The sequence below is a fragment of the Macrobrachium rosenbergii genome, chromosome 29 (assembly GCF_040412425.1).
Source record: "Macrobrachium rosenbergii isolate ZJJX-2024 chromosome 29, ASM4041242v1, whole genome shotgun sequence".
In the NCBI taxonomy this organism is placed as follows: Eukaryota; Metazoa; Arthropoda; class Malacostraca; order Decapoda; family Palaemonidae; genus Macrobrachium; species Macrobrachium rosenbergii.
In genome coordinates, this window is record NC_089769.1 from 2,582,967 (window position 1) to 2,609,583 (window position 26,617).

Consider the following 26,617-nt stretch of genomic DNA (forward strand, 5'->3'; position numbering starts at 1 on the left):
CTATATCGTTGCCAGACACACGATTATGGCTAACTTTAACCTTTAATCAAATAAAAACTCCCGTGGCTAGAGGGCTGCAATTTGGTATGTTTGATGATTGGAAGGTGGATGATCAACATACCAATTTGCAGCCCTCTAGCCTCAGTAGTTTTTAAGATCTGAGGGCGGAGAGAAAAAAGTGCGGACGGACAAACAAATCGGCACAATAATTTTCTACTCAGAAAACTAAAAATTAGATAAACTTTTGCACTGGACATTTGTTCAATAAACAAAGCCTGAGGAGCATAATATGTTAAAATCGTGGAGGAAAATGGTCTTAGAATCATTAATCAGGGCAAAGTAAGAATAAAGACATTCATTAAGCGGGGCAAAGTAAAAATAAGGACATTCATTAACTTATGCAGGGTAAAGTAAGAACAAGGACATTCATTGAGCAGGTTTAAGTAAGAATAAAGACATTCATTAAGCAGGGCAAAGTAAGAACAGGACATTCATTAAGCAGGGCAAAGTAATAAGGACATTCATTAACTTATGCAGGGTAAAGTAAGAACAAGGACATTCATTGAGCAGGGCTAAGTAAGAATAAAGACATTCATTAAGCAGGGTAAAGTAAGAATAGGACATTCATTAAGCAGGGCAAAGTAATAAGGACATTCATTAACTTATGCAGGGTAAAGTAAGAATAAGGGCATTCATAAGCAGGGCAAAGTAAGAATAAGGACATTCATCAACTTAAGCAAGGCAATGTAAGAATAAGGACATTATGGAGAGGCAGGGGAGGAAATAAGTAAGATTTATGAAGAGCCGAAGATGGAAATCAATATGGATGAAAGCAGCTTACGGGTGAGGCATCTGTCGACAGATTTGTCGACACCAAAAGCAGCCAAGGCAGAGTGACGTTAATTACTGAGACGAGACAGAGCCTAACCTAACCTAGTATATGGAGTCTTGGAAGGGACGCTAACCTGTGTCTCCGTAATCGTCTTCTCGCTCTCTAGAGACAGACACAGAGAGACAGAGATCCTCCCTCACAGACACAGAGAGACAGAGATCCTCCCTCACAGACACAAAGAGACAGAGATCCTCCCTCACAGACACAGAGAGACAGAGATCCTCCCTCACAGACCCAGAGAGACAGAGAGATCCTCCCTCACAGACACAGAGAGACAGAGAGATCCTCCCTCACAGACACAGAGAGACAGAGATCCTCCCTCACAGACACAGAGAGACAGAGATCCTCCCTCACAGACACAGAGAGACAGAGAGATCAGAGACACAGAGAGACAGAGATCCTCCTCACAGACACAGAGGGACAGAGATCCTCCCTCACAGAGAGATCCTCCCTCACAGACACACAGATCCTCCTCCCTCACAGACACAGAGGGACAGAGATCCTCCCTCACAGACACAGAGAGAGACAGATCCTCCCTCAGACACAGAGGGACAGAGATCCTCCTCTCACAGACACAGAGAGACAGAGAGATCCTCCCTCACAGACACAGAGAGACAGAGAGATCCTCCCTCACAGACACAGAGGGACAGAGATCCTCCCTCACAGACAAAGAGAGACAGAGATCCTCCCTCACAGACACAGAGAGACAGAGAGATCCTCCCTCAGACACAGAGAAACAGAGAGATCCTCCCTCACAGACACAGAGACACAGAGATCCTCCCTCACAGACACAGAGAGACAGAGAGATCCTCCCTCACAGACACAGAGGGACAGAGATCCTCCCTCACAGACACAGAGAGACAGAGATCCTCCCTCACAGACACAGAGACAGAGAGATCCTCCCTCACAGACACAGAGAGACAGAGAGATCCTCCCTCACAGACACAGAGAGACAGAGATCCTCCTCACAGACACAGAGAGAGAGAGAGATCCTCACAGACACAGAGGGACAGAGATCCTCCCTCACAGACACAGAGAGATCCTCCTCACAGACACAGAGAGACAGACACAGACACAGAGACAGAGAGATCCTCCTCACAGACACAGAGAGACAGAGATCCTCCCTCACAGACATAGAGAGACACAGAGAGATCCCCCTCAGAGACACAGAGAGACAGAGAGATCCTCCTCACAGACACAGAGAGACAGAGATCCTCCCTTACAGACACAGAGAGACAGAGAGATCCTCCCTCACAGACACAGAGAGACAGAGAGATCCTCCCTCACAGACACAGAGAGACAGAGATCCTCCCTCACAGACACAGAGAGACAGAGAGATCCTCCCTCACAGACACAGAGAGACAGAGAGATCCTCCCTCACAGACACAGAGAGAGATCCTCCTCACAGACACACAGAGACAGAGATCCTCCCTCACACAGACAGAGATCCTCCCTCACAGACACAGAGAGACAGAGATCCTCCCTCACAGACATAGAGAGAGACAGAGATCCTCCCTCACAGACACAGAGAGATCCTCCCTCACAGACACAGAGAGACAGAGAGATCCTCCTCACAGACACAGAGAGACAGAGATCCTCCCTTACAGACACAGAGAGACAGAGAGATCCTCCCTCACAGACACAGAGAGACAGAGAGATCCTCCTCACAGACACAGAGAGACAGAGATCCTCCCTTACAGACACACAGAGACAGAGAGATCCTCCCTCACAGACACAGAGAGACAGAGAGATCCTCCCTCACAGACACAGAGAGACAGAGATCCTCCCTCACAGACACACAGAGACAGAGATCCTCCCTCACAGACACAAAGAGACAGAGATCCTCCCTCACAGACACAGAGAGACAGAGATCCTCCTTCACAGACACAGAGAGACAGAGATCCTCCCTTACAGACACAGAGAGACAGAGAGATCCTCCCTCACAGACACAGAGAGATCCTCCCTCACAGACACAGAGGGACAGAGAGATCCTCCCTCAACAAACGCTACAGTCCCACTTTTCTCGAAATCTCATCACTTAGTGCCAACCACGAGGCCCGCCTTTTTGCTAAAGTTCTTCAGCGAACATACAGTCAAACAAACAAACAAACAAATAAACAAACAAGAAGAAAGACGGAGAAACAGAGAAACAGACATACCAAGTCAAGACGCAGCCCTTTCCTGTCGTAGACGGGAAGTCTAAACGAGATTACGTGGAGAAAATATTGGCCATAGAAGCGATGTCTAGCTAAGTAAGCCTACGACCAGACTTTGACAATAGCTTTTATTATGTCGGCAACAACGACCCAAAAGTACCATGAAGTTCCCGAGAGAGAGAGGAGACGATTAGATAAGAATTCAGTCTGGGATGGGACGAAATAACGCTAGAAAGCACCATACAAAATTTACAAGTAACCTCAAATGAAAATGGAATTCACCCTCCACCCAGCCAAGCCCCCTCTCACATATGTTCTTATCTGTAACGAATAACTCATTCAGAGGCTCTTGGCAACCTACACCCTAAAAAAAAAAGGAAAATAAATAAAAAAGAAGATAAGGAAAGAAGCGGTCTAAGGGTCTTCACCAGATCCCAGATCCTTCCAACATGTGGCTATGGAATGGAAAATGACGTCACCCTTCAGTTATCACATTATTTTCCCCCACGTCATTAAGGCTCCATTGCCAGTCTATTTCTCGTCAGCCCCGAGTCCCCCCATCGTCAATTGTCAAGGGTCATTTCACCCATTCTTCCCCCCTGCTACTTTTTTTCCAGCCCACGCGAGGTTCTACAAACTTCCGACCCCTGTTGGCTGTCGCTTAGAACCTGAAGGGGAGTGTCTTCAGTATATCTGAGGTTCTGTGACGGCTGAACCGATGCGTCCGTTTGTTTATGTTCTTTTTTTTTTCTGGGTGGTTTTTATGTGTTTTGGGAGGCCTATAAAGATAAGTGCACAGATCATATATTTTTATTTCTTTTTCCGTTTACATTTTTTAGTTTTCTTCAAAAGAGAACTGTTGTGCCGGCTTTGTCTGTCCGTCCGCACTTTTTCCTGTCCTAACTTATTCTGTCCGCACTTATTCTGTCCGCACTTTTTTCTGTCAGCACTTTCTCTGTAGTTTTTATTTTATTTAAGGTTAGAGTTGGCGATTATCGTGCGTCTGGCAACGATATAGGATAGGCCACCACCGGGTCGTGGTTAAAGATTCAGGGGCCGCGGCTCATACAGCATTATACCGAGACCACCGAAAGATGGATCTCTTTTCGGTGGCTTTGTTTATGCGCTGTTCAGAAAACTCGATTGCGCCGAAGAAACTTCGGCTCATTTTTAACTTGATTTTTAAGGAAATCTGAATCTAATATCCAGTCATTTTAGAAGATTTTATCATCTATAAATATTTGTGTAAACTTTTTTTACTTTAAAACTAAATCTCTCTCTCTCTCTCTCTCTCTCTCTCTCTCTCTCTCTCTCTCTCTCTCTCTCTCTCTCTCTCTCTCTGTAGAGTCTTGCACATTAAATACTCCCCGTATTCACCATACATCACTATACTCCCCCTCCCCCCTTCTCTCTCTCTCTCTCTCTCTATTCACTCCGAGCTGTTCCTTGTAACTTCCATTAAGCCCTGAAAAAAACATGATAAGAAAAAATTCCTCTGATTGGTACTTCTGTGAATACTAATGGATAATCTTTTTTATATTAAAAAAAAAAAGTTTGAGCTATTACGGACGAGATCTCACGAGATTATAAATAAACAAGTATTCCGGTTCTGAGAAATAACGTTTACCATCTTTCATTCAAATAAAAGATGATCCTAAGTATATAATTTTTCCGTACGAGGTCATACACAGAAATGGATGGGAAATGAAACATATTGATATCGACGGAAGAGCTGGATTTATGTTCACGTAAATGTTTCAGCGGGGGAATGAAAATATTTTTAGGCAAAATCACTGAATTTTATGGCACCCAGTAAATCTCTCATTGGTTCTGGAACAGTGAACAGTAGTCGTTGTGATGTTTCATTTTCTCCAGCCAACACCACCCTTTTGAATATTTGTGGTCTTTGTTTGCCTCTTACAGAGCATTATAGCCGTACAGAAAACTCGATTGCTCCGAAGAAACTTCGGTGCATATTTTACATGTTTGTTTTTAAATTTTGACTGAAATGTTTAAGCTGTTTTTTTCGTCTGACACCAAACAAAAGCGATGGGTTGGTCTCCAAAACCATCCCTTTTTTTCCTTTTATCTATTAGATATCATTCCCTTTCCCTCTGCCCTTTTCAAGAACGATGTTATTCTCTTTCCCACTACTTCGATAGCAGAAGGACAGTGACCTCCTTTTCAAAATATTTCTTACACTCCTTACATCTTCGACCTTAATCTCGAACCGCCATGACCCCGAGATTGTAGGAAATCCTTTGAAGATTGTCAGGGGGGTTTGTCGAAGTTCAGTTGGGCTCAAACGATCATTTCGAAGATCACTCTGTGATTTCCTTCGATTCCCTATGATTTCCTATGATTTCCTATGATTTCATACGATTTCCTATGATTTCGTACGATTTCCTATGATTTCCTACGATTTCCTATGATTTCATACGATTTCCTATGATTTCATACGATTTCCTATGATTTCACACAATTCCCTATGATTTCATACGATTCCCGACGAATTTCTGCGAATTCCTACGATTCCGTACGATTTTTTTACGATACCCTACGATTTCCTACGATTCCCTGCGATTCCTTTCGATTTCCTATACGGTAATTCGCCACGAATTCCTGCGATTCACTACCATTTCCTATGACATCCTACGAATTCCTATGATTCCCTACCATTTTCTAAGTTCCCTACGATTCCCTGCGATTGCTTACGATTTCCCACCATTCCCTACAATTTCATACGATTTCGTACGATTTCCCACCATTTCCTACGATTCCCTGCGACTTCCAACGGTTATCTACGATTTCCCAAGATTAGCCTACCTACGGTTTCCTGCGATTCCCTACGGTTGCCTAAGATTTCCTATGATTTCCAACGATTCCCACCATTCCCTGCGATTTCATGCGATTTCGTACGATTACCTACGATTCCTAACGATTCCTAACGATTTCCCACGATTTCCCACGATTTCCCACCATTTCCCACGATTTCATGCGATTTCATGCGATTTCCTGCGATTTCCTAAGATTTCTTACGATTTCCCAAGATTTCCTACGATTTCCAACGATTTCCCAAGATTACCTACGATTTCCAACGATGACCTACGACATCCTACGACATCTTAACGAACACAGCAATTCGGGACCAAGTCCCAAACTTCAAGAGAGAGTCGTAGAGGGGGGGGGGAAACAATAACAACCCTCGCATGAAACATGTTATTCATCGCGTTATCGGAAGACGGAAACATCATTCTGTCATTTGTAAAAAAAAAAAAAAAAAAAAAAAACTTCCCTGAGCTCTTTTGCCTCGTCTCCCTCTGCCAGAGAAACGCGAAAGAGAAGCTAAGGGGGAAATTAACGAGGAGAGAAAAAGAACGGTTGTCTTAACTCGAGCTTGGCAGAAAACACAAAAAATCATTAACGAAGAAAGTGAACTGAAATGAACAAAAACAAGACTGTTACGGACCCAATTTAAAAGAAACAAACACACTCTCGAAAGGAGAGGGACGGCTGAGGTTACTAGTTTTCCTTTTTTAGAATTTTCTTCTTCTTTTGTATTTATTTGCTTCGGTTTGTTAATCACTTTTATACCTGGACCTTGAAAGATGAAGTTGAATAACAATACAAGGAAATTATTGGATGGATAATGTATATAAATACAGTCATATATATACTATATATATATATATATATATATATATATATATATATATATATATATATATATATATATATATATATATATATATATTGAAAGAGATAATTTTATTGCCAAGTTAAATAACCTCAGACTCACCTATGTAAAGAATGAAGAAAAAAAAAACTTACGATAATTAAAGAAATAAATAAAAAAAATACGTGGTAAGAACATTCGAAAGAATCAACAAACCCACTTTCTCTGCGAAACAAAAGTGGGCATTGAGAAAACAAAAGATTAATACAACGAGAAAAATACGACTTAAGCAATAAGGAATGAATGGGGAAGATTAAGAGCCGAAGAAATAAAAAAAAAGTAGATAGGAAAAAATGTGAACCAAAATCGACATTTAAAGTGTCCCTTGTCTGCGAAGAGTTGGAAAAATTATATAAATGCAGAAAAAGACGTAGAAAGACTCAGAGAGAGAATTTAGGTTCTTCAGGATAATCTTGTGTCGCCAGGGAACTGTGGCCTAAGTCATGCGTGAGAACATAAAACGGGTGAGAGAGAGAGAGAGAGAGAGAGGGGGGGGGAGAATCACTACCTAAATTGAACTATAGAGAGAGAGAGAGAGAGAGAGAGATAGAGAGAGAGAGAAAAGAGAGAGAGAGAGAGAGAGAGAGAGGAATCACTGCCTAGATTGGGCCCAAGAGAGAGAGAGAGAGAGAGAGAGAGAGAGAGAGAGAGAGAGAGAGAGAGAGAGAGAGAGAGAGAGGAATCACTGCCTAGATTGGGCCCAAGAGAGAGAGAGAGAGAGAGAGAGAGAGAGAGAGAGAGAGAGAGAGAGAGAGAGGAATCACTGCCTAAATTAAACCAAAGAGAGAGAGAGAGAGAGAGAGAGAGAGAGAGAGAGAGAGAGAGAGAGAGAGAGAGAGAGATTTATCACTTCCTGCATTGTTTTAAAGGAGACAGTGACTTATCAGCCACCTCGTGCATACTAGTGCTTCTCTCTGGATTTTATACTGGAATTTTAGTCCAGTCATCAGTATTATCAAATGAGTGATAAACTATTACGTCAGTTCCCTTGCATGAATTAGAAAGACACACAAAAAAAAAAATGCCATTTGTATCATAATGAATTTGAAATCTTACATTCGCCTTGTCAAACTTCCCATAACTATGTTTCTATATTTTTTAAATGTTTGCTGTTTAGGCTTATTTATAGCATGGCTTTCTTACACACACACACACACACACACACACACACACACACACACACACACACACACACACACACACACACACGCCAGCACAGGCCAATAGACGCATACTTGTTTTATCTGTTAATGCCTCCACTCTTTAATTTTCCTCATAGAAAATTAGCAATATACTATTCCCGTATGCTAAATTATATTCCAGTGTATCTGCCTTAGATTAATTGAAGGTATATTAACAAGAGGGAAAACTTCTATTGATAATCTTACAGCAAACACCCGAACTTTGGCCACCCTCCATACATTTTTCATCTTACACCTTTATTTTATAAAGGAGTTCCTCTCTCACTCACCTGTTTACCTGCAATTAACGCTAAATTCTTCATTTTCTTTTGATGACGTCAAATGGATCGTTTCTCGTAAAATAAACACAACATTCTTTCTGTAATCTGTTATAGCTTTGATGAGGCATTCCAGTTATCAGTAACTCTTTAGAATTTTGGGATCGTGTCAAGAACAGCGAACCCAATGATCCGGTCCGAACTCCAATTCCACATGAGGGCTACACCCCTGTAGTACTGAAACACGACGAAACAGTGATTCATTACACTGTTTTCCCGTGTTTAGTACTAGCCCTGGGGGTCAAATGTATTTCGCCGTGTTTAGTACTAGCCCTGGGAGCCTGCGATTTCACGTGTCATCTTTGTGAATATCTCTTGGAAATCTATTGACTCCCTTAACTGCATATGAATTATTTTCATACTATATATGTTCTGATTTATTCTGCCACGTTAAAAGTGAATGATAAAAGGTTTGAGGTTTTGATAAAAGGAAATGTGAACTGAGATTTCCGCTTGATATTAAAAAGCATTTATTTTCTTTAATGGGAAATAATGTTTAGGGTAACTCGCTCGTAAAAGTCTTATATAAAAACTTTACAAGCAAGTCACATAAAATATTATTCCCCATTAAATAAAATAAATGTTTTATCATTGAAAGAGGCAGTTTCAATTCACATTCACTCCCAGTCAAACCTTAAAGCTTTTACAATCGAAATTTTAACGCCACGCAATAAATCAGAACACTTATGAAAACAATCCTTACGCAATTAACGGAGTCGACACGTTTCCAAACGTGTTTATTAATGCGGTCCCCGTCTGAATCATAATTGACTTTTTATCCAGTAAAACACACCCAAGTAACATTTCCTCTTCCAATCAAATCATAGCACTTCCCTTTCTCCCGTAGGCAATTTCAGTCTGATCAGACAGGAATCCGCTGAATGAAACGGAAAGTCGCTGACTTTTACTTCTCAAATTCGCGTCCGTTTGCATAGCAGTGATAACGAGAAGTTAAACGAGAGGTCCGGTGTTCGTTAACACTGCAGATGTTTATCGAATTTTTAATTAAGAGTGATTAGTTTTAGTCTCCTGAAAATTAAATTATTGCGCTGGCTTTGTCTGTCCGTCCGCACTTTTTTCTGTCAGCACTTCTTCTGTCCGCACTTTTTCTGTCCGCCCTCAGATCTTAAAAACTGCTGAGGCTCGAGGGCTGTAAATTGGTATGTTGATCATCCACACTCCAATCATCAAACATACCAAATTGCAGCCATCTAGCCTCAGTAATTTTTATTTTATTTGAGGTTAAAGTTAGCCATAATCGTGCATCTGGCAACGATATAGGCCAGGCCACCACTGGACCGTGGTTAAAAATTGATGGGCCGCGGCTCATACAGCATTATACAAAGACCCCCGAAAGATAGATCTGTTTTCGGTGGCCTTGATTATACGCTGTACAGAAAACTCGAATTGCGCTTCATATTTTCCTTAAGGGAATTGCCGTCAAATTCTGTCAGTGCTTTCTAGGGCGATTAAAAAAAAAGTGTTGGAGAATTACATTTTATTGGTGAGATTTGTGACACTTTCTTTTTTTCGCAATAACTGGTAAATTTGTATAATTTTTCTAGAATAAAGTGAAAACAGTGAACTTATTTATCTATGACCTCATTCTGACACTCAGGATGCAGGTTTGAATCCCGCTACGGACATCAAGAAATTGCTTCGTATTCTAGCACTTGGATCTCAGGCTTTGTAGTGACAAGCGTATCCAAAAAGTGTGAAGAATTCGTGAAATTAATAGGACAATATAGTTATTACAATGTATCCATGCATGCATATGTGTATATATATATATATATATATATATATATATATATATATATATATATATATATATATATATATATATATATATATATATATATATATATATATATATATATATTTAAACTGTAATAAAATCAAAATAATCATAAGTACAATCGAAAACTCTTAATCATTCCCCTGCAAAATACAGAATTCTCCGCACAGTGCCAAGGGTCTAATGAGGCCTTGGGATATAAGAAAGAAGAAGCTGATTCAGGGAAAAATGGGTCCATGACAAAACGCCCAACCTGTGCCAGTCGATAAAATGACTGAGAGATATTTCCTCTTCCCTGACCCCCCCCCACCCTCCGGAAGGTTCAGGTCCCCAGGAACCTTGGGTGAGAAATTTTAAAGATGTGATGTCCAGTTTTGCTTTGCCCAGTTTTTTTCTAGACGTGAATGTGTGGATGTGGAAATGTGTTATTTGCTTTACCCAGTTTTTTTCTAGACAGGAATGTGTGGATTTGAAAATGTTATATTTTTTCTTTACCCAGTTTTTTCTGGACATGAATGTGTGGATATGTATATGTGGATGTGAAAATGTTATGTTATTTGCTTTGCCCAGTTTTTTCTAGACATGAATGTGTGGATGTGAAAATGTTATATTTTTGCTGTACTCAATTTTTTCTAGACATGAATCTGTCATGTGAAAATGTCATGTCATAATCTTTGTGATACAGGGCTTTATCTTATACTCTATTCATGTTTCGTACAAACAAATTCGTCACTTTTGTTTGTGTGTGTGCGAGCAAAACGCTAAAAATTTCCCTAATTACCGTCAGTGCACCTCACGCGGAGCACTGTAGCCATTACTTAGGTTCTCTGCAGCGTCCCTTCGGCCCCTTGCTACAACCCCTTTCATCCCTTTTCCTGTACCCCCCGTTCATATTCTCTTTCTTCCATCTTACGTTCCCCTCAACCCTCTCCTAATAATTGTTTCTTAGAGCAACTGTCAGGTTTTCCTCCTGTTACACCTTTCAAACCTTTTTACTCTCAATTTCCCTTTTCAGCGCTGGATGACCTCATAGGTCCAAGCGCCCTGCCTAAATTTTATGTTCGTATTTATATTGCAACTCCAAAAGTCTTTGCTATGTATGCAATTTAAAATATATCTCAGTATCGTTTCTGGACGCAGTGAAATATTTCACTCTTTATGTCGTCTTAACGTCACCGTATTCATATATCTCTTTCTTTCATCTGCTTATATATGTATATATATATATATATATATATATATATATATATATATATATATATATATATATATGTATGTCTGTCTGTGTATGAATATATATATATATATATATATATATATATATATATATATATATATATATATATATGTGTATATGTAGTGTATAGCCTATATATATTATATACCGTCCATATCTTTCATTTTTACATGTTCACTTTAATTATGCTTCCCCGACCCCTTTTCTATGGTCGAAATGTTCAGCTCTCTCTTGTTGGCCCATTAACAGATCAAAACCATTTAATTGCTTTTAAAAGAGTCCAGAGTAGTAACTTGTAGGTCGCCGAGGACGTGAGAAGATTCCGTCTTCAATGGTGAAATTAAGGCTTTGCTTTTACGCTTCTTTCACAGTTCGTGAAGCCAAGTGTGCTTCTTCAACAGTAATGTCTTATTTGATAATTAAGGTTTCTCTATGTTTTCTTTAAAGGTCTTTGTCTCCAAGCTAATTTCAAAGTGTTTTTAGAAAATGTTCCCTCAAGAGATTCTTTATCTCTGTCTATCTCTCTGTCTCTCCCCTCTTCTGTGTCTTTATTTCTTTCCTTGTTTGTCTTTTAATTTGTCTACTCGAAAAATATCTGATATGAGGATTTTATCGTATATTTCTTCTCTGCTTAGACAATATTTACAATACCTTTTGTTTTATATCTGAACTTTTTACTTTTCTGATGTATGTCTTCGTATCGTCAAATATTTCGTCACACACATACACACACACACACACACACACACACGCACACACACACACGCACACACACACACACACACACACATATATATATATATATATATATATATATATATATAAAAATATATATATAAACTAAAAATCAGTTCTCATTAAACTCCTGTTTAATTAAGTAATGTTTCATCATTTTCAGGATTACATGTCATTGAACCAAAACTCTACCACCGTATTTCAAACTCCTTTTATGACAGGTAAACTATTTCTGCACGTCAGAGGTTGCATTTTAGAATGAACTAACCAAATAAACTAACTGCATTTCAAGATGTTTTGATGTGTCATAATATCTTTACCAGAAAAATACATCTGCAGTCAAATTATGAATAAAGGCGAATCTCTCTCTCTCTCTCTCTCTCTCTCTCTCTCTCTCTCTCTCTGCTGTAATAGAAATGTTAATTTTTAATTAATACTTAGTATGTAGCATTGCCAAAAATGCAAGGGAGGATATATATTGCTAATGGACCGGAATCTATTTCAGATTATGCTCAGTTGTAGGATTTTTGCATAAAGATACATTAGGTATTAAATTGCCATTTTAACATGCAGATTGTTAGAAACAGAAAGATACAAAATTTTCCAAACATATAATATTTCTTAGCATGATATTGATACATTTTATATCGATGGTAATTTTTTTTATCGTTCATTATCGTTCATTATCGTTGAACTAAATAAATTCAGGGATTTTATTTTTATAATTCCTCTTCCTCTCCCACCCCCCCCTTACAATATGAGCACAATTCTTGAACTTTGTACATTGACGGATAATATAGAGACAACAGGTCCATTATATTTGCATGGAAAAATTCTTACACTGTATGCGAGCATTGCTGTATTTTTTCATTAAATACATTATCTTTCAACAAAATTGTTATTGATTACTCTCATTATCATGACAGGTCGTGCATAGCAATTAGCACGTCATACACATACTAATTACGATCCGAAATCTGTAAGAATTGCTAAAAACCTGATACGATGAATCTATCTAACTATCTAATCTATCTATCTATCTATCTATCTATCTATCTATCTATCTATCTATACGATGAATCTATCTATCTATCTATCTATCTATCTATCTATCTATCTATCTATCTATCTCTATACATATACATTTATACATACATACATACATATATATATATATATATATATATATATATATATATATATATGTATATATATACATGTATATACACATATATATTTTTAAACATAAAATCAATTCTCATTAGATTCCTGTGTAATATAGTGATGTTCCATCATTATCAGGATTACATTCCATTAAGCTAAAACCCCACCACCGTATTTCAAATTCCTTTTACGACAGGTAAACTATCTCTACACGTCAAAGGTCGCATTTCAGAATGGACTAACCAAATACACTAACTGAATTTCAGGATGCTTTGTTGTATCACAACATCTCTACCAGATAAATAAATCAGATAGATACATCTACAGTAAAATTATGAAATAAATCAGATAGATACATCTACAGTAAAATTATGAATGACGGCGAATCTCCTCTCTTTCCTTCTCTTCCCTGGCTCTCCCAATTTCACACTAATCACGCAATAAATCCAGATAAATCCGGCGAAATCCCTGGTAATATTCCTCGTTGGGAACACGGAGGCACCCGCAGATATGAACAGCAAAACAGCAAGGGCTAGGGAAGTCTAAATTAAGGGGTTAATTTTCGCCCGGGGTTCACCTGGCGCTGTGGTGCGATATTACTTCCGTCCCTTCTTTCGTGAAAATAAGAGTTCAGTTATTTTTTTTTTAATTAATGCACGTTGGTTATTTGTGGTTTGATGTGGATTTAAAATAGTAATAGTTTTTTCTCTAATTTGTGACTTGGAATGGTTTGATAAGCTAGGTTGTTTCAATGAGAGTTTTGTGTTTATTTCGTCGTATTTTCTGTGGACTGAAAGTAAATATTTGGATGTTAATTATGTAGGCTATTTACATTTTGAAGGTTCTCATATATATATATATATATATATATATATATATATATATATATATATATATATATATATATATATATATTTAAAAAGCTAAAGTACTCCTCTATTTATATTGATATATATATATATGTATCTATATATATATTGATATATATATATGTATATATATATATATATATATATATATATATATATATATATATATATATATATATATATATATATATATATATATATATATATATTCACCACTCAAAAGTAAGTACTGAAATATACTTACCAGCATTTCAGAGAATACTGATAAATAAAAAAATAAAACACCCGATTCTGTAAAACCAAAACTTACAAGTTCTTTAAGGCTTTGTTGAACACGGACACTAGAAGGAGGGATTTGTGTAGACAGGAAGAAGAGACTGGGAAGGTTTTTCGAGATGCAGACGTGAGATATGAGGACCGCGATGCTGAGTCAAGAAAAAACTGGGCTTTGATGGAGAAGAAGGAAAGGTGCCAATCGATAAGATGGTTGGGGGACACGTGACCCTTGACCCGACAGAGGCCTTAGTAACCGAAAGTTCAGAGAAAGATCTTTTCTGAAGAAAGACGTGTGAAATAGAATGGAGTTTTCCTTGACCCCTGAGAGGTCTTGGTAACCGAAAGTTCTGAGAAAGATCCTTTCTGAAGAAAGACGTGAAATAGAATGGAGTTTTCCTTGACCCGTGAGAGGTCTTGGTTACTGAAAGTTCAGAGAAAGATCTTTTCTGACGGAAGACGTGAAACAGAATGGAATTTTCCTTCACACACACACACAGAGATATATATATATTAGATATATATACAGTATATGCACATATATGTATATATATTATATATATGTATGTATGTATATATACACATACATATACATATATATTCATACATACACACACACATATATATATATATACACACATACATATACATATAAAATACCATACCTTCGTACCTTTACCAATACCCCAAAAACAGCGAAATGCACTTTTCATAAAGAGATTTCCCATCCGGTATATCCTTTCGCCCCTCTTTATCTTTTCACTCCCGCTTATTTTTCCTCTGGCGAAAAGGTACCTTTGTTTTCTCGTCCAAGTGCCCCGTGTTAGGGAACTCTTTTGTTGGTCCATTAACAGTCAACAGAGTTTTTCAAAAGGTGCGCCGGCCGTGCCATTTAGTGTAACGAGGACGGGGAGAGGACGCCTTTTAAATCGTCATAAAAAGGTTTCGCTCCTGTATTCTCCCTTTCTTACGGGGGGGACACATAATATAGTGAGGTGGTGCATTAGGACGGTTTTGTGTGCGTGCTTATATATGTATATATATATTTTATATGTGTATGTATATAATTTTATATATATAGATATATATGTGTGTATATTATATGTATATGAATGTATGGATATATATATATATATATATATATATATATATATATATATATATATATATATATATATATATATATATAAATATATAATTTATATATACATATATATAGATATGTATATATACACACACACACAATTATAAGCATTAAGCTACAAATGTCCTTTAATATCCAATTCGCTCTACCTCGGAAATAATATATCCTCATATATGTTATCCGGAGGGGAATTTTTTAGTTGGAAATAATGAGTTCGTCGTCTCGTGGGTTCGAACCACGGAAGACAAGAACTCAGGACTACAGTGACGCCTTGAACCACACGGCCATCCCCCCTTGATGGCCGTGTGGTTTAAGGCGTCACTGTAGTCCTGAGTTCTTGTTCTCCTTGGCTATATACAGTAGGCTACATACAGTATATATATTATATATATATATATATATATATATATATATATATATATATATATATATATATATATATATATATATATATATATATAGATAGATAGATAGATAGATAGATAGATAGATAGATATATTTAGATTACTTGCGCTTTCGACCGCCAATTTGGACCTTTTATAGTCATTTGTTTATTTTCCGAAAAATTGTTTGGATATCATTCTTTAGTTTTACAAATTGTTATAGATTCATTTAACACTTTTTAATTTGTGCACACATACGTATGTCTACACACACACACACATACGTATATTAATTCATTCAAATAAACACATAATACATATATATGATATGACAAATCTCATAACGATATTAATATTTTAGTAACTTCATCGTGAATGAGCATAATGTGTAGAAACTTCCATATGAGGAGAAGCCTCACACACCCGCGAGGGAAGACCATCAGCAACATTTCTAACCCCAGTGCACACTGAACCACTCACCTGTCTCACTGCCGTCCGTTAAACTCCTTCCACCTTCTACTCCAATATAACATTTCTTCTCCTTTCTCCTCTTAGTACTCGTGAATTAAAGTTTTGTCATGTCTCTCGTCTTCCATTCTCTCTACAGGACCAATTCATCTCGTAGCTAATCTCTTGTCCTCCATTCTCTCTGCATGACCAGTCCATCTCCAATATTCCGTTCCATCGTTTCACCTTATGTCAACTACATCTGTCCATATTTACTATCCTTTTCGTGCCATCCTTATTTGCAAATACATTCTAATCTTGACTTTCTCAGGCACTCTTAACATTTTGCATATTTTTGATACCGTCCATGCTTCAAATATTTTGTGGCTTTCCCAGCCTCTCGTATTACCATTATTCGATAAATTTGTTCCCGAACACCAGAATGAATCGGCCACTTGCATTCTCCTAACATCCATTTCAACCCTCAATGCTCCATCCTCCAGGTTTCAGATTACCATCGTAACCTTCCTCTCGCTCGAATCTGCTGTCGGTTGTGGCGCCAGTTAATCTGGGATTTGTGATGCCATTACGATTTTTACTTAACGTCTCCTTCGTAAAACAACTCATCCTCCCTCAAGTCTCTACTCATCTTCTCAATCTTATTTTCCACTCTCATCTTCTTTCTCACTGCTTCACCCATCCGGTGTGTAATCCCTTCCACAGCGTTAGCCTCTGTGTTGCAATTGCACCCCAAATAATCTCTGTATTACTTGAGCTAAGCTCTTCATGGTCCCGTTCACCCACTCATTGTTTTTCTTATTTTCCACCCTCCTTAACCCATAAAAGTTTGCCCGGGCAGCTCCACGACCCCGTCTGGCATCTTATGCAACGGTTCATATACCCCTCAGCTTTCCTTGTCGTTAAATCCAGTCGATTTTTAATCCGTTTATCCTTGAAATTCCACCGCGCCTGCGCTGCCGTTGAAAATGACTGCGATGTTACGCTGTTTAGCCATAGCAACGTACTTACACCGCATTTTCTTGCTTGAGATTTCTTGAGAGATGAACTTGGAGTGTATTTCGCATAACGCTATTGATATGACACAAACAAAAAACAATACACACATATTTTATTATCCAGAGATTTATAAGGTACACGAACAAGGATCCCTGTTTTTCCTTTTTTTTTGGGGGGGGTGTTAGGTCAAAATAAATACTGAAAACCGAGGACACCCATTTTGAAAACATTGGTTCAGACATTCTTGGCTATGCCCAAAACAATTAAACCTCAGGAGAAACCGCTGAAAGGTCAAAGGTCATCCGTAAAGCGGAACATTTGTTGAGGTACAAATAGTAGATTTAAGCAAAAAAAAACATTGTATATTCGCTGAGGAATATTCGCCTAAAGTGATCGGCGGATTTACGACGGAGGCAGATTTAGCAAGAAAGGCAAAGGAAGAATAAAAGGAGCAGAATAGTTGATTAAAAAAAAAAAAGAAATCATATTCGCTGAGGAATATTGACCTGAAGTGATCAGCGGATATCTGAAGGAGGCAGATTTAGCAAGAGAGACACGGGGAGAAAAACTCAGGTGATGCATAAAAGGGGCCAAAAAGTGACAAAAAGTGAAGAAGAAGAAGATGAAGAAGAAGTTTTGGACTCTCGGAAAGGCCCCGGAGACAGGTTGAATGCCAATGACGTTTCGGAAAAGGGGAAAACTTTTGGGTAAAAAGGGGGATTTTAGAGTTTGGGAAATCTATTTGCATACTGTTACGTAGCTTAATGAAAGGAGGACTTCTCTCGGCACTTGTGTTCGCCATTTGGACGAATGGTAGAGAAGGGAGGGAGGGCATTTCAGATTGGTAGGTGATTTATATATATATATATATATATATATATATATATATATATATATATATATATATATATATATATATATATATATATATATATATATATATATATATATATATATATATATATATATATATATATATATATATATATATATATATATATATATATATATGTGTGTGTGTGTGTTCAGGTTCCATCAAAGTTCTAAAATACGGCCCTGCGTGCCAAGGAACCGACACAGACAGTCCCAACTGAAGACGTGTTGACTCTGTCAGACGAGGGCAAAAGTCATCGTCTCACCTAATGGAAATCCCTCGTGGGTCTGTAATACGAAAAATGCCCAGAGGTAAGAAAGAATTTAATTTCACGGTCTTAGCCGAGACAAAGGGAACCTCAGACGCCCAGATGCAGGAAAATTGGTCCTCGGAGAGAGTCGGAGGGTGATCTGCAACCCTAAGGAGGCAACTTTGTGAAGGCTTCGCGGGCTGGGAATAAATCTGCTTAATTGACCTGCACCGAATTAATTTTTCTTTTTTATTTCTGGAGTTTCAGTTTTTCAGTTTTTATTTTTTCTTCTTCTGGTGTTTGGGTTTTCCAAAGGTTTAATCTGTGCCTTGCATTTCTTAAAAAATTGCATCGAAGAGGATAATAAATTAATGCGTATAATTAAGAATAAACAGAAATTTACGTAAGTCAGTTGTCGATAACATTAAATATAAGCAGCGGTACACTTAAGTGATGAGAAATCTCTCTCTCTCTCTCTCTCTCTCTCTCTCTCTCTCTCTCTCTCTCTCTCTCTCTCTCTCTCTCTCTTTATTTATGTCAACGTGAGATTACTGTAGTGGGAATCCACATGCATTATTAGACGATTTCGTGAACCCTTCACCTGCATGTAATGGAAAATTTTCTTCTCGGGTCTGCTGTCATATAGTTTTATGATATACAATTACCTAATGGACCTCAGCAAGTCATCTTTAAACAATATGCAAATGTTTAATGATGGTATGAGGATGTCTTTGTGAGTTTATTATTTATTTGTTTTAGTTTTTTTTAAAAGAATACTATTGTGCAGCTTTGTCTGTCCTTCCGGAATACTTCTGTCCGCCCTCAGATCTTTAAAACTGCTGAGGCTAGAGGGCTGCAAATTGGTATGTTGATCATCCACCCTCCAATCATCAGTCATACTAAATTGCGGACCTCTAGCCTCAGTAGTTTTTATTTTATTTAAGGTTAAAGTTAGCCATAATCGTGCTTCTGGCAACGATATTGGATAGGCCACCACCGGGCCGTTGTTAAAGTTCCAAGGGCCGCGGCTCATACAGCATTATACCGAGACCACCGAAAGATAGATCTGTTTTCGGTGGCCTTGATTATACGCTCTATCGGCTGTACAGAAAACACGATGGCGCCGAAGAAACTTCGGCCCATTTTTCACTTATCAATGAAACTCTTTTATAATACCGGTACCCCGAGAGGTATACTTTTATAACCTAACAGAGCTCAGCAAGTCTTCTTTTAAACAGTATACAAATACCTGATAATTGCATCAGTATGTCATTGTGCCATCATTATTAATTTGATTTTTTCCAATGAAATTCTTTTATAGTACAACTAGAAGTCTCAGGTTCGATGCCTTATAGGAATTTCAGAGTATTATGGCTATTTTTTTTTTTTAACCTGCTGTTCCTATGTCAATAACAGCAGTGATTTATTTATCTGGTAGGCAGTTGGCTGTGATGGGCACCACCGTGGTGGAAAAGTCATGAGGTCAGCAAATATATATATATATGTATATATATATATATATATATATATATATATATATATATATATATATATATATATATATTTATACATATATGTGTGTCAAACATTATACATTGGCAATAACAATAACAATATTTGTTAGTAAATAGTAAGAGTAATAGAATGTAATAAAAGAGATTGAATAATTTTATTATCGTATACAACTAACGTTTACCTCAACGGATTACGACCACTTCATGGAAAATATGCAAAAAAGCAAATAAAAAAAAAAACTTAATTTTCTAACACAGCCAAGCTCTGCAGATCCCGCCACGCTTTTGCATTTTTCTCTCTCTTCTAACCTCCCTTCCTTTTAGAGAAAAACAAAAGGCGTTACGATTTACAAGAGGAAAAAGTCTGAATAAAAACGATGACGCTTGCGTCATGCGCCGAGCAAAATGCGTGGCACACCCTGACCTCTCAGTGTCACTCGGGCAACTGAGTTCGCTATCGAGACCCTGGCGATGATATACAAGCGATCGATGGGGTTGCCTGGCGAAAGAACACAGGCGGAATATTTGCTCATGGTATTTAGAAACTATAAAACTAAAATTCCCGAGACAGTGCGAGTGGGGGGAGGGACCTTACACAAATACACTCCTCTTCAAAGATATTGTAAACCATGTGACAAGGGCGCAACCCTCCCTTCCTTCAACTTGACCTGATCCTATTATCTTAGTCTTGGGAATAATCGCAATTTATTTTAAGCGAGGTTCTCTCTCTCTCTCTCTCTCTCTCTCTCTCTCTCTCTCTCTCTCTCTCTGAAACGTTTTGGGGGAAGTTGTGTTGCTGAACATTAAGAAGAATGTTTTCCAATGCGTGTGAAATTCAGTTTCTCAAGATTTTCCGAGTATTATTGGAATGGGAATGTAGTGTCTCACGACGTCAGGTAAATCCACTCGGAGCCTCCATCTCTTTTCGTTTTTGTATTTCAGTATTTTTTTTTTATTTCGGGGGATATATTTTTATACCTTTTTCATGTATATATATAATGCTCGGATTTAGCTTTATTTTAATTTAGTCGTCCTTTCTTTATTGTAAATATTATTATTTTTGCAAATTGTAGAAGAAGAAAATTTTATTCTCATATGGTGAAGAACTACCCAAAATATTCATAGAATTACGATTTGCACACAGAGACCTAGATGACCAATCTTAACCTGGCATAAATTTACCACCCGGAAACTTGAATGGATTCTCTCTGTCCAAGGATAATATCTTTCTTCTTCTTCTATATATATATATATATATATATATATATATATATATATATATATATATATATATATATATATATATATATATATATATATATATATATATATCAGTCCTCGGACAGAGAGAAACCATTCAAGTTTCCGGGTGGTAAATTTATGCCAAGTTAAGATTGGTCATCTAGGTTTCCATATGCAAAATTTAAATAAATATTTTGGTTAGTTCGTCGCCATATGAGAATAAAAATTTTTTTTAATTTCCGAAAGGAAGACTAAGAGAAATCATTCCAAGTCTATCATGAGTAAAGCAACGATATAAAAATGAAATGATTTGTATGTAAAATAATGTCCAGAATTCAGTAAGGAAAGATTAAATTAAAATCAAGCTAAATTCGAGTCGCTCAATCTTCATTGTCTCATTTCACCTAAAGATTACGTAACTGTAGCTCGGTCATGGTAACAAAATTACCGTAATTATCTGCTCAAGTAATTATTGCCGAGCTTCATTCGGGAGGTAAAATGTAAAATGGAGAAACAAGATTACGGAAGCGTGAAAAAGTAATTTTGGACAGGAAGAATGGAAAGAAAAAAAAAGAGTGGAATTTTGTCTTCGTTCAAACAGGTAATAGTGATTAAACATGATGGAGCCTTAATGGAAAATTATGCGCGTCTGTTATAAGCTGACTAACATTAATGAATACACTGAGTATTTCCATTATAAAATCAACTCTATATACATTTCTTTCCATTGCATACTTCTCACAATTCTTGTGTAATTACTAAAGAAAATATAGATATTAAAAGAAGTCAAATACCTTTACTATAAATATATAAGAAAAATTAGAAATGAATTTTGACTCGGGAACAAAACACAAATCTTTTCGGAAGAATTACACTCTGAGAATGCACGGCCTTGTATTTTAATAATTGATTTCTATTTCTGTTTATTTATTCATCATTTTATCTTTTTCTTTTTCTTTCTGCATATCCTATTACCTTCTGTTAGCTTCTTGCAAATGAGCATCGTATTCCTTGGAAGCTTGAATTTCAAGACAGCGGCCCCTTTATTTTTGTTTTATATGAATGGGGTTTGTCCTCAGAATAATAATAATAATAATAATGATAATAATAATAATAATAATAATAATAATAGCATATAAATGAATATAAAATCACATTAAAGCCTTACACATTTGTTTTATATCGGAGAAAGCGACTCAGTAACATTTTCACGAAAAATATAATTCATATAATTCAGACCTGACAGCTTCTGATCGAGTTGAAGGTTACAAGAGAAAATAATTCAAGGGATGGTTTGAAGACTTGGCTACGTGTGGAAGTAAAGATCTCTGACCTTCGTCGAGAGAGAGAGAGAGAGAGAGAGAGAGAGAGAGAGAGAGAGAGAGAGAGAGAGAGAGAATGCTGATAGCTACTAAAGGGAACATGATGTAAAAGGGATTGTAGAATCTTATCATTCTAGACTGGAGGGGACTTTTGGAAATCCTACATATTTCAAATTCTGTAGAACGACAGGAACGGAAATAAACTCAGGGGCGTCTGTGATTAACTCAAGATTATGCGCCCGAAGTTTCAGCCACGGGCCGGTGGTGGCCTGTGTTATTTGCACCTACAGCGGTGCCAGATGCACGATCATGCTAACTTTAACCGTAAAGTAATAACTACTGAGGCTAGAGGGCTACAATTTGGCATGTTTGATGACTGGAGGGTGGATGATCAACTTACTAATTTGCAGCCCTCTAGCCTCCCCAGTTTTTAAGATCTGAGGGCGGGCAGAAAAAGTGCGGACGGACAGACAAATAGCCATCTCAGTAGCTTTCTTTTACAGAAAACTAAAAGGAAAACTGATGAATTAAAGTAAAAATTGAAGTAAAAATTACGAAATAAATAAAGAAGGAAAACCTGATGAATTGTCGAGCATCTGAAATAATATAAGCATAAATCCCTTCAAGGGTAAGTAGTTCTTCATTGGAGGGGTGGGTAGAGCTCTCGGATAGCACGCTGTTGGGCCAGCGTTCGACTCTCCGACGGGCCAATGAAGAATTAGAGGAATTTATTTCTGGTGATAGAAATTCATTTCTCGTCATAATGTGGTTCGGATGCCACCATAAGCTGTAGGCCCCGTTGCTAGGTAACCAGCTGGTTCTTAGCCACGTAAAATAAGCTAGGTAACCAGCTGGTTCTTAGCCACGTAAAATAAATCTAATCCTTCGGGCCAGCCCTAGGAGAGCTGTTAATCAGCTCAGTGGTCTGGTTAAACTAAGATATACTTAACTTTTTTCAAGGGTAAAAAAAAAAGTGGGGACATCTAAAAAAAAAAAGCTACAAAAAACGCTCAACTTATCTGTTTTTTTTTTTTTTTCGTCCTGGACACAAAGGGGTCACCCCGTTAATCATTCAAATGGCCGACTATTATCATCATCAATCCACGTATATTTTTGGGGGGCCCCCTGTAGTGACCTCATTCGGTCCAGTTGGATTTAATTGGAAACTTCGTTTGTGTCTGAAAAGCGTATGCTCGCAAATCCAGCGCTTATGAAATTTATGCCTCTTTCTATCTCTGTCTGTCTGTCTCTCTCTCAAGTTCTGATTTTGATTACCGTAAAATCGGCATTTTTATGGTGTATAATATCTAGTCATTTATAAAGGAGTATGTAATATCTCTTTGGACAGAGATGGGTAGTTTGACAAGTGAAAGGAATTTATCAGCTAAAGGTGGGGGGGAGGGGGATGTCTGTAATTTTTTCTAGAGAGCAATTTCATTCATTTTCTCCTTTTGACTTGCGACAGAGCAGAATGCACCTCTTCAATATGTTACTGTGATTTTCTAGTTTCACAGTAACAAGTAAATACTGAAAACAGCGTAAATAAATCGAAAGAATCATTCAGTTTTGTGCTGAGATATATTCTCAATGCAAATCTGATTTTATTCTGCCGCATGATCTTGAGATATCAAACAATAGATGGCGCTGCATCCTTCAGCGTTTCGAGGTCCGTAGTAAGGATACACCAGGTATATATTGTTTCGCATTTCTGTGTCATTTTCCCAATTATTTGGCCTCCATGTGGTACATTTGTGTTCATGCGCAAAGCGAATTTTATGATGAATATCTGAAATAACGAAAGAGCCCCGTGTGAAGTGGGTGGAGCAATGTGAAGGGACGACCTTAGCTGGCAGGGCACCTTGGCCAACTGAGCTCCCGCTGCTCGCTCGAGTGTATATATTCCACTGTCACGAATCAATAGATATGCTGATACTATTACGCATTCTACTGTCTTCCGAAACTTTCCCCCCACACCCTCAAAATACAAAATAAGTATTAAGGGTCAAACATTTCCACTCTGCCATCACCCAGCCGCCCATTCAGTGCTTCGATTAAGCCATATGTTTGATGGAAGAGAACGTAATTCACCAACAGCGATCTCATTAATGAAGAGGAGACCTTGGGGCCTTGAAACACCCCCTGTGAATTATGCCCAATTTATCAAATAGATGTCGTTGTTTTTCAGCTCCTGACATATAAACTGCTTAAGCCTCTCTAAGGAATCCCTTTGCCTTCATAATCTCGTACGTCTGTGCTTGATTCGTTCCTGCTGAAGACACTTTTAACACTTTCGTTGGTCTCTGTAGCTTCTCTTTACCTGCACAAAATAACTCATTCCCTTGTGTTTTCTGACTCATGAATATGTGCCAGTATTCAGGTTTTTTTTCTTTATTGGTTTCCGTCCGTCTTTATTCTGTCCGCACTTTTTCTGTCCGCACTTTTTCTGTCCCTCCTCAGATCTTAAAGACTACTTAGGCTAGAGGGCTACAAATTGGTATTTTGATCATCCACCCTCCAATCATCAAACATTCCAAATTGCAGCCCTCTAGCCTCAGTAGTTTTTATTTCATTTCAGGTTAAAGTTACCTATAATCGTGCTTCTGGCAACGATATAGGATAGGCCACCACCGAGCAATGGTTAAAGTTTCACGGGCCGCGGCTCATGCAGCATTAAACCTAGACCACAGAAAGATGGATCTATTTTCGGTGGCCTTGATTATACGCTGTAACAGCTGAACAGAAAACTCGATTGCGCCAAAGAAACTTCTGAGTATTTTTTACTTTTTTTTTGTGACTTGATTTCTTTTGCCATTCATTCTATCACATTACTCCATCCACTCCAAGTCACCCACACTCAGCTGACCTTTGTATCGTCTTCTATAGAAAAAACATTAAGACAAAGTGGTACACAGGTGGGAGTAGGTTAAAATATAAATCAAAGTGATTCAAGCCTATTACCCCCGCAGAAAGAACTGCAGGCGATATGTTTAGGAAACGAAGTTCATAATACCGGAAGTGTTGACAAGAAAAATGCAAAGCAGGCTTAGAGAGTGATGGATAAATAGCGTGGGAACGGAAGAGGCTAGATAAATTGCCAGTGAGAAAGTACGTGCACAATATAGGTGTGTCACAGACTGCTGAGTCTTGATTTCATGTATTTGAGAAGGGCAGTCCTGTGGAAATTTTATTTATTGGAAATTTACTACTTGAAATGGCCGAGGTCTCTTCGTTTTGCTTGGAGCCTCTTATAAGAGGAGACAGGCTTTATATAGAGGAGACAGGCTTTATATATATATATATATATATATATATATATATATATATATATATATATATATATATATATATATATATATATATATATATATATATATATATGTATGTATGTATGTATGTATATATATATATATATATATATATATATATATATGTATATATGTATATATATATATATATATATATATATATATATATAATATATATATATATATATATATATATATATATATATATATATATATATATATATACACACACACACAAACACATATCTAGCTATCTGTCTGTCTCAGTCCCAATCTCTATTTACCTATCTATCTAGATATCTAGATGTCAACCGTCTTTGATGTATTTTTATAGAATAAAATGTCGCTTAGTATTTCACCAGCAAAACTTTAAATGGCGCATCGGAATTATAGAGTACAGTATCCAGGTCTAATTAAAGGCCTGAAATTAAACGTTCAAACTACTCGGAAAGAGAATACTAGAATAGCTAAACTCTCTTAACAATGAATCATTTAAAACTAATTACGTCCTCTAAACCCGTGCACATAAATAACACCTAACGAATCAATGTTTCCCGGTCAGTGTACGTCGCATAACATAACGCCTTCCAGTTCATGTCAGAAGACCTTTACATACCTTAATCATGCACAGGTTAGCAAAGCTGTATTGTTGAGAAACGCGTAGCTCGTTTATTACAGCAAAAAATAAACCCTCAAGCTAAATGAAGTTTTATAAATTTACCGCTCACTCTGTAATTAG

At 37.4% G+C, this 26,617-nt stretch overlaps 1 protein-coding gene across 1 annotated transcript in view; it reads right to left on the minus strand.

Annotated features, from left to right (window-relative positions):
- Nucleotides 1-26,617, minus strand: part of LOC136854484 (zwei Ig domain protein zig-8-like) — a 52,170-nt gene that overhangs the window by 8,695 nt on the left and 16,858 nt on the right. The window lies entirely within an intron of this gene.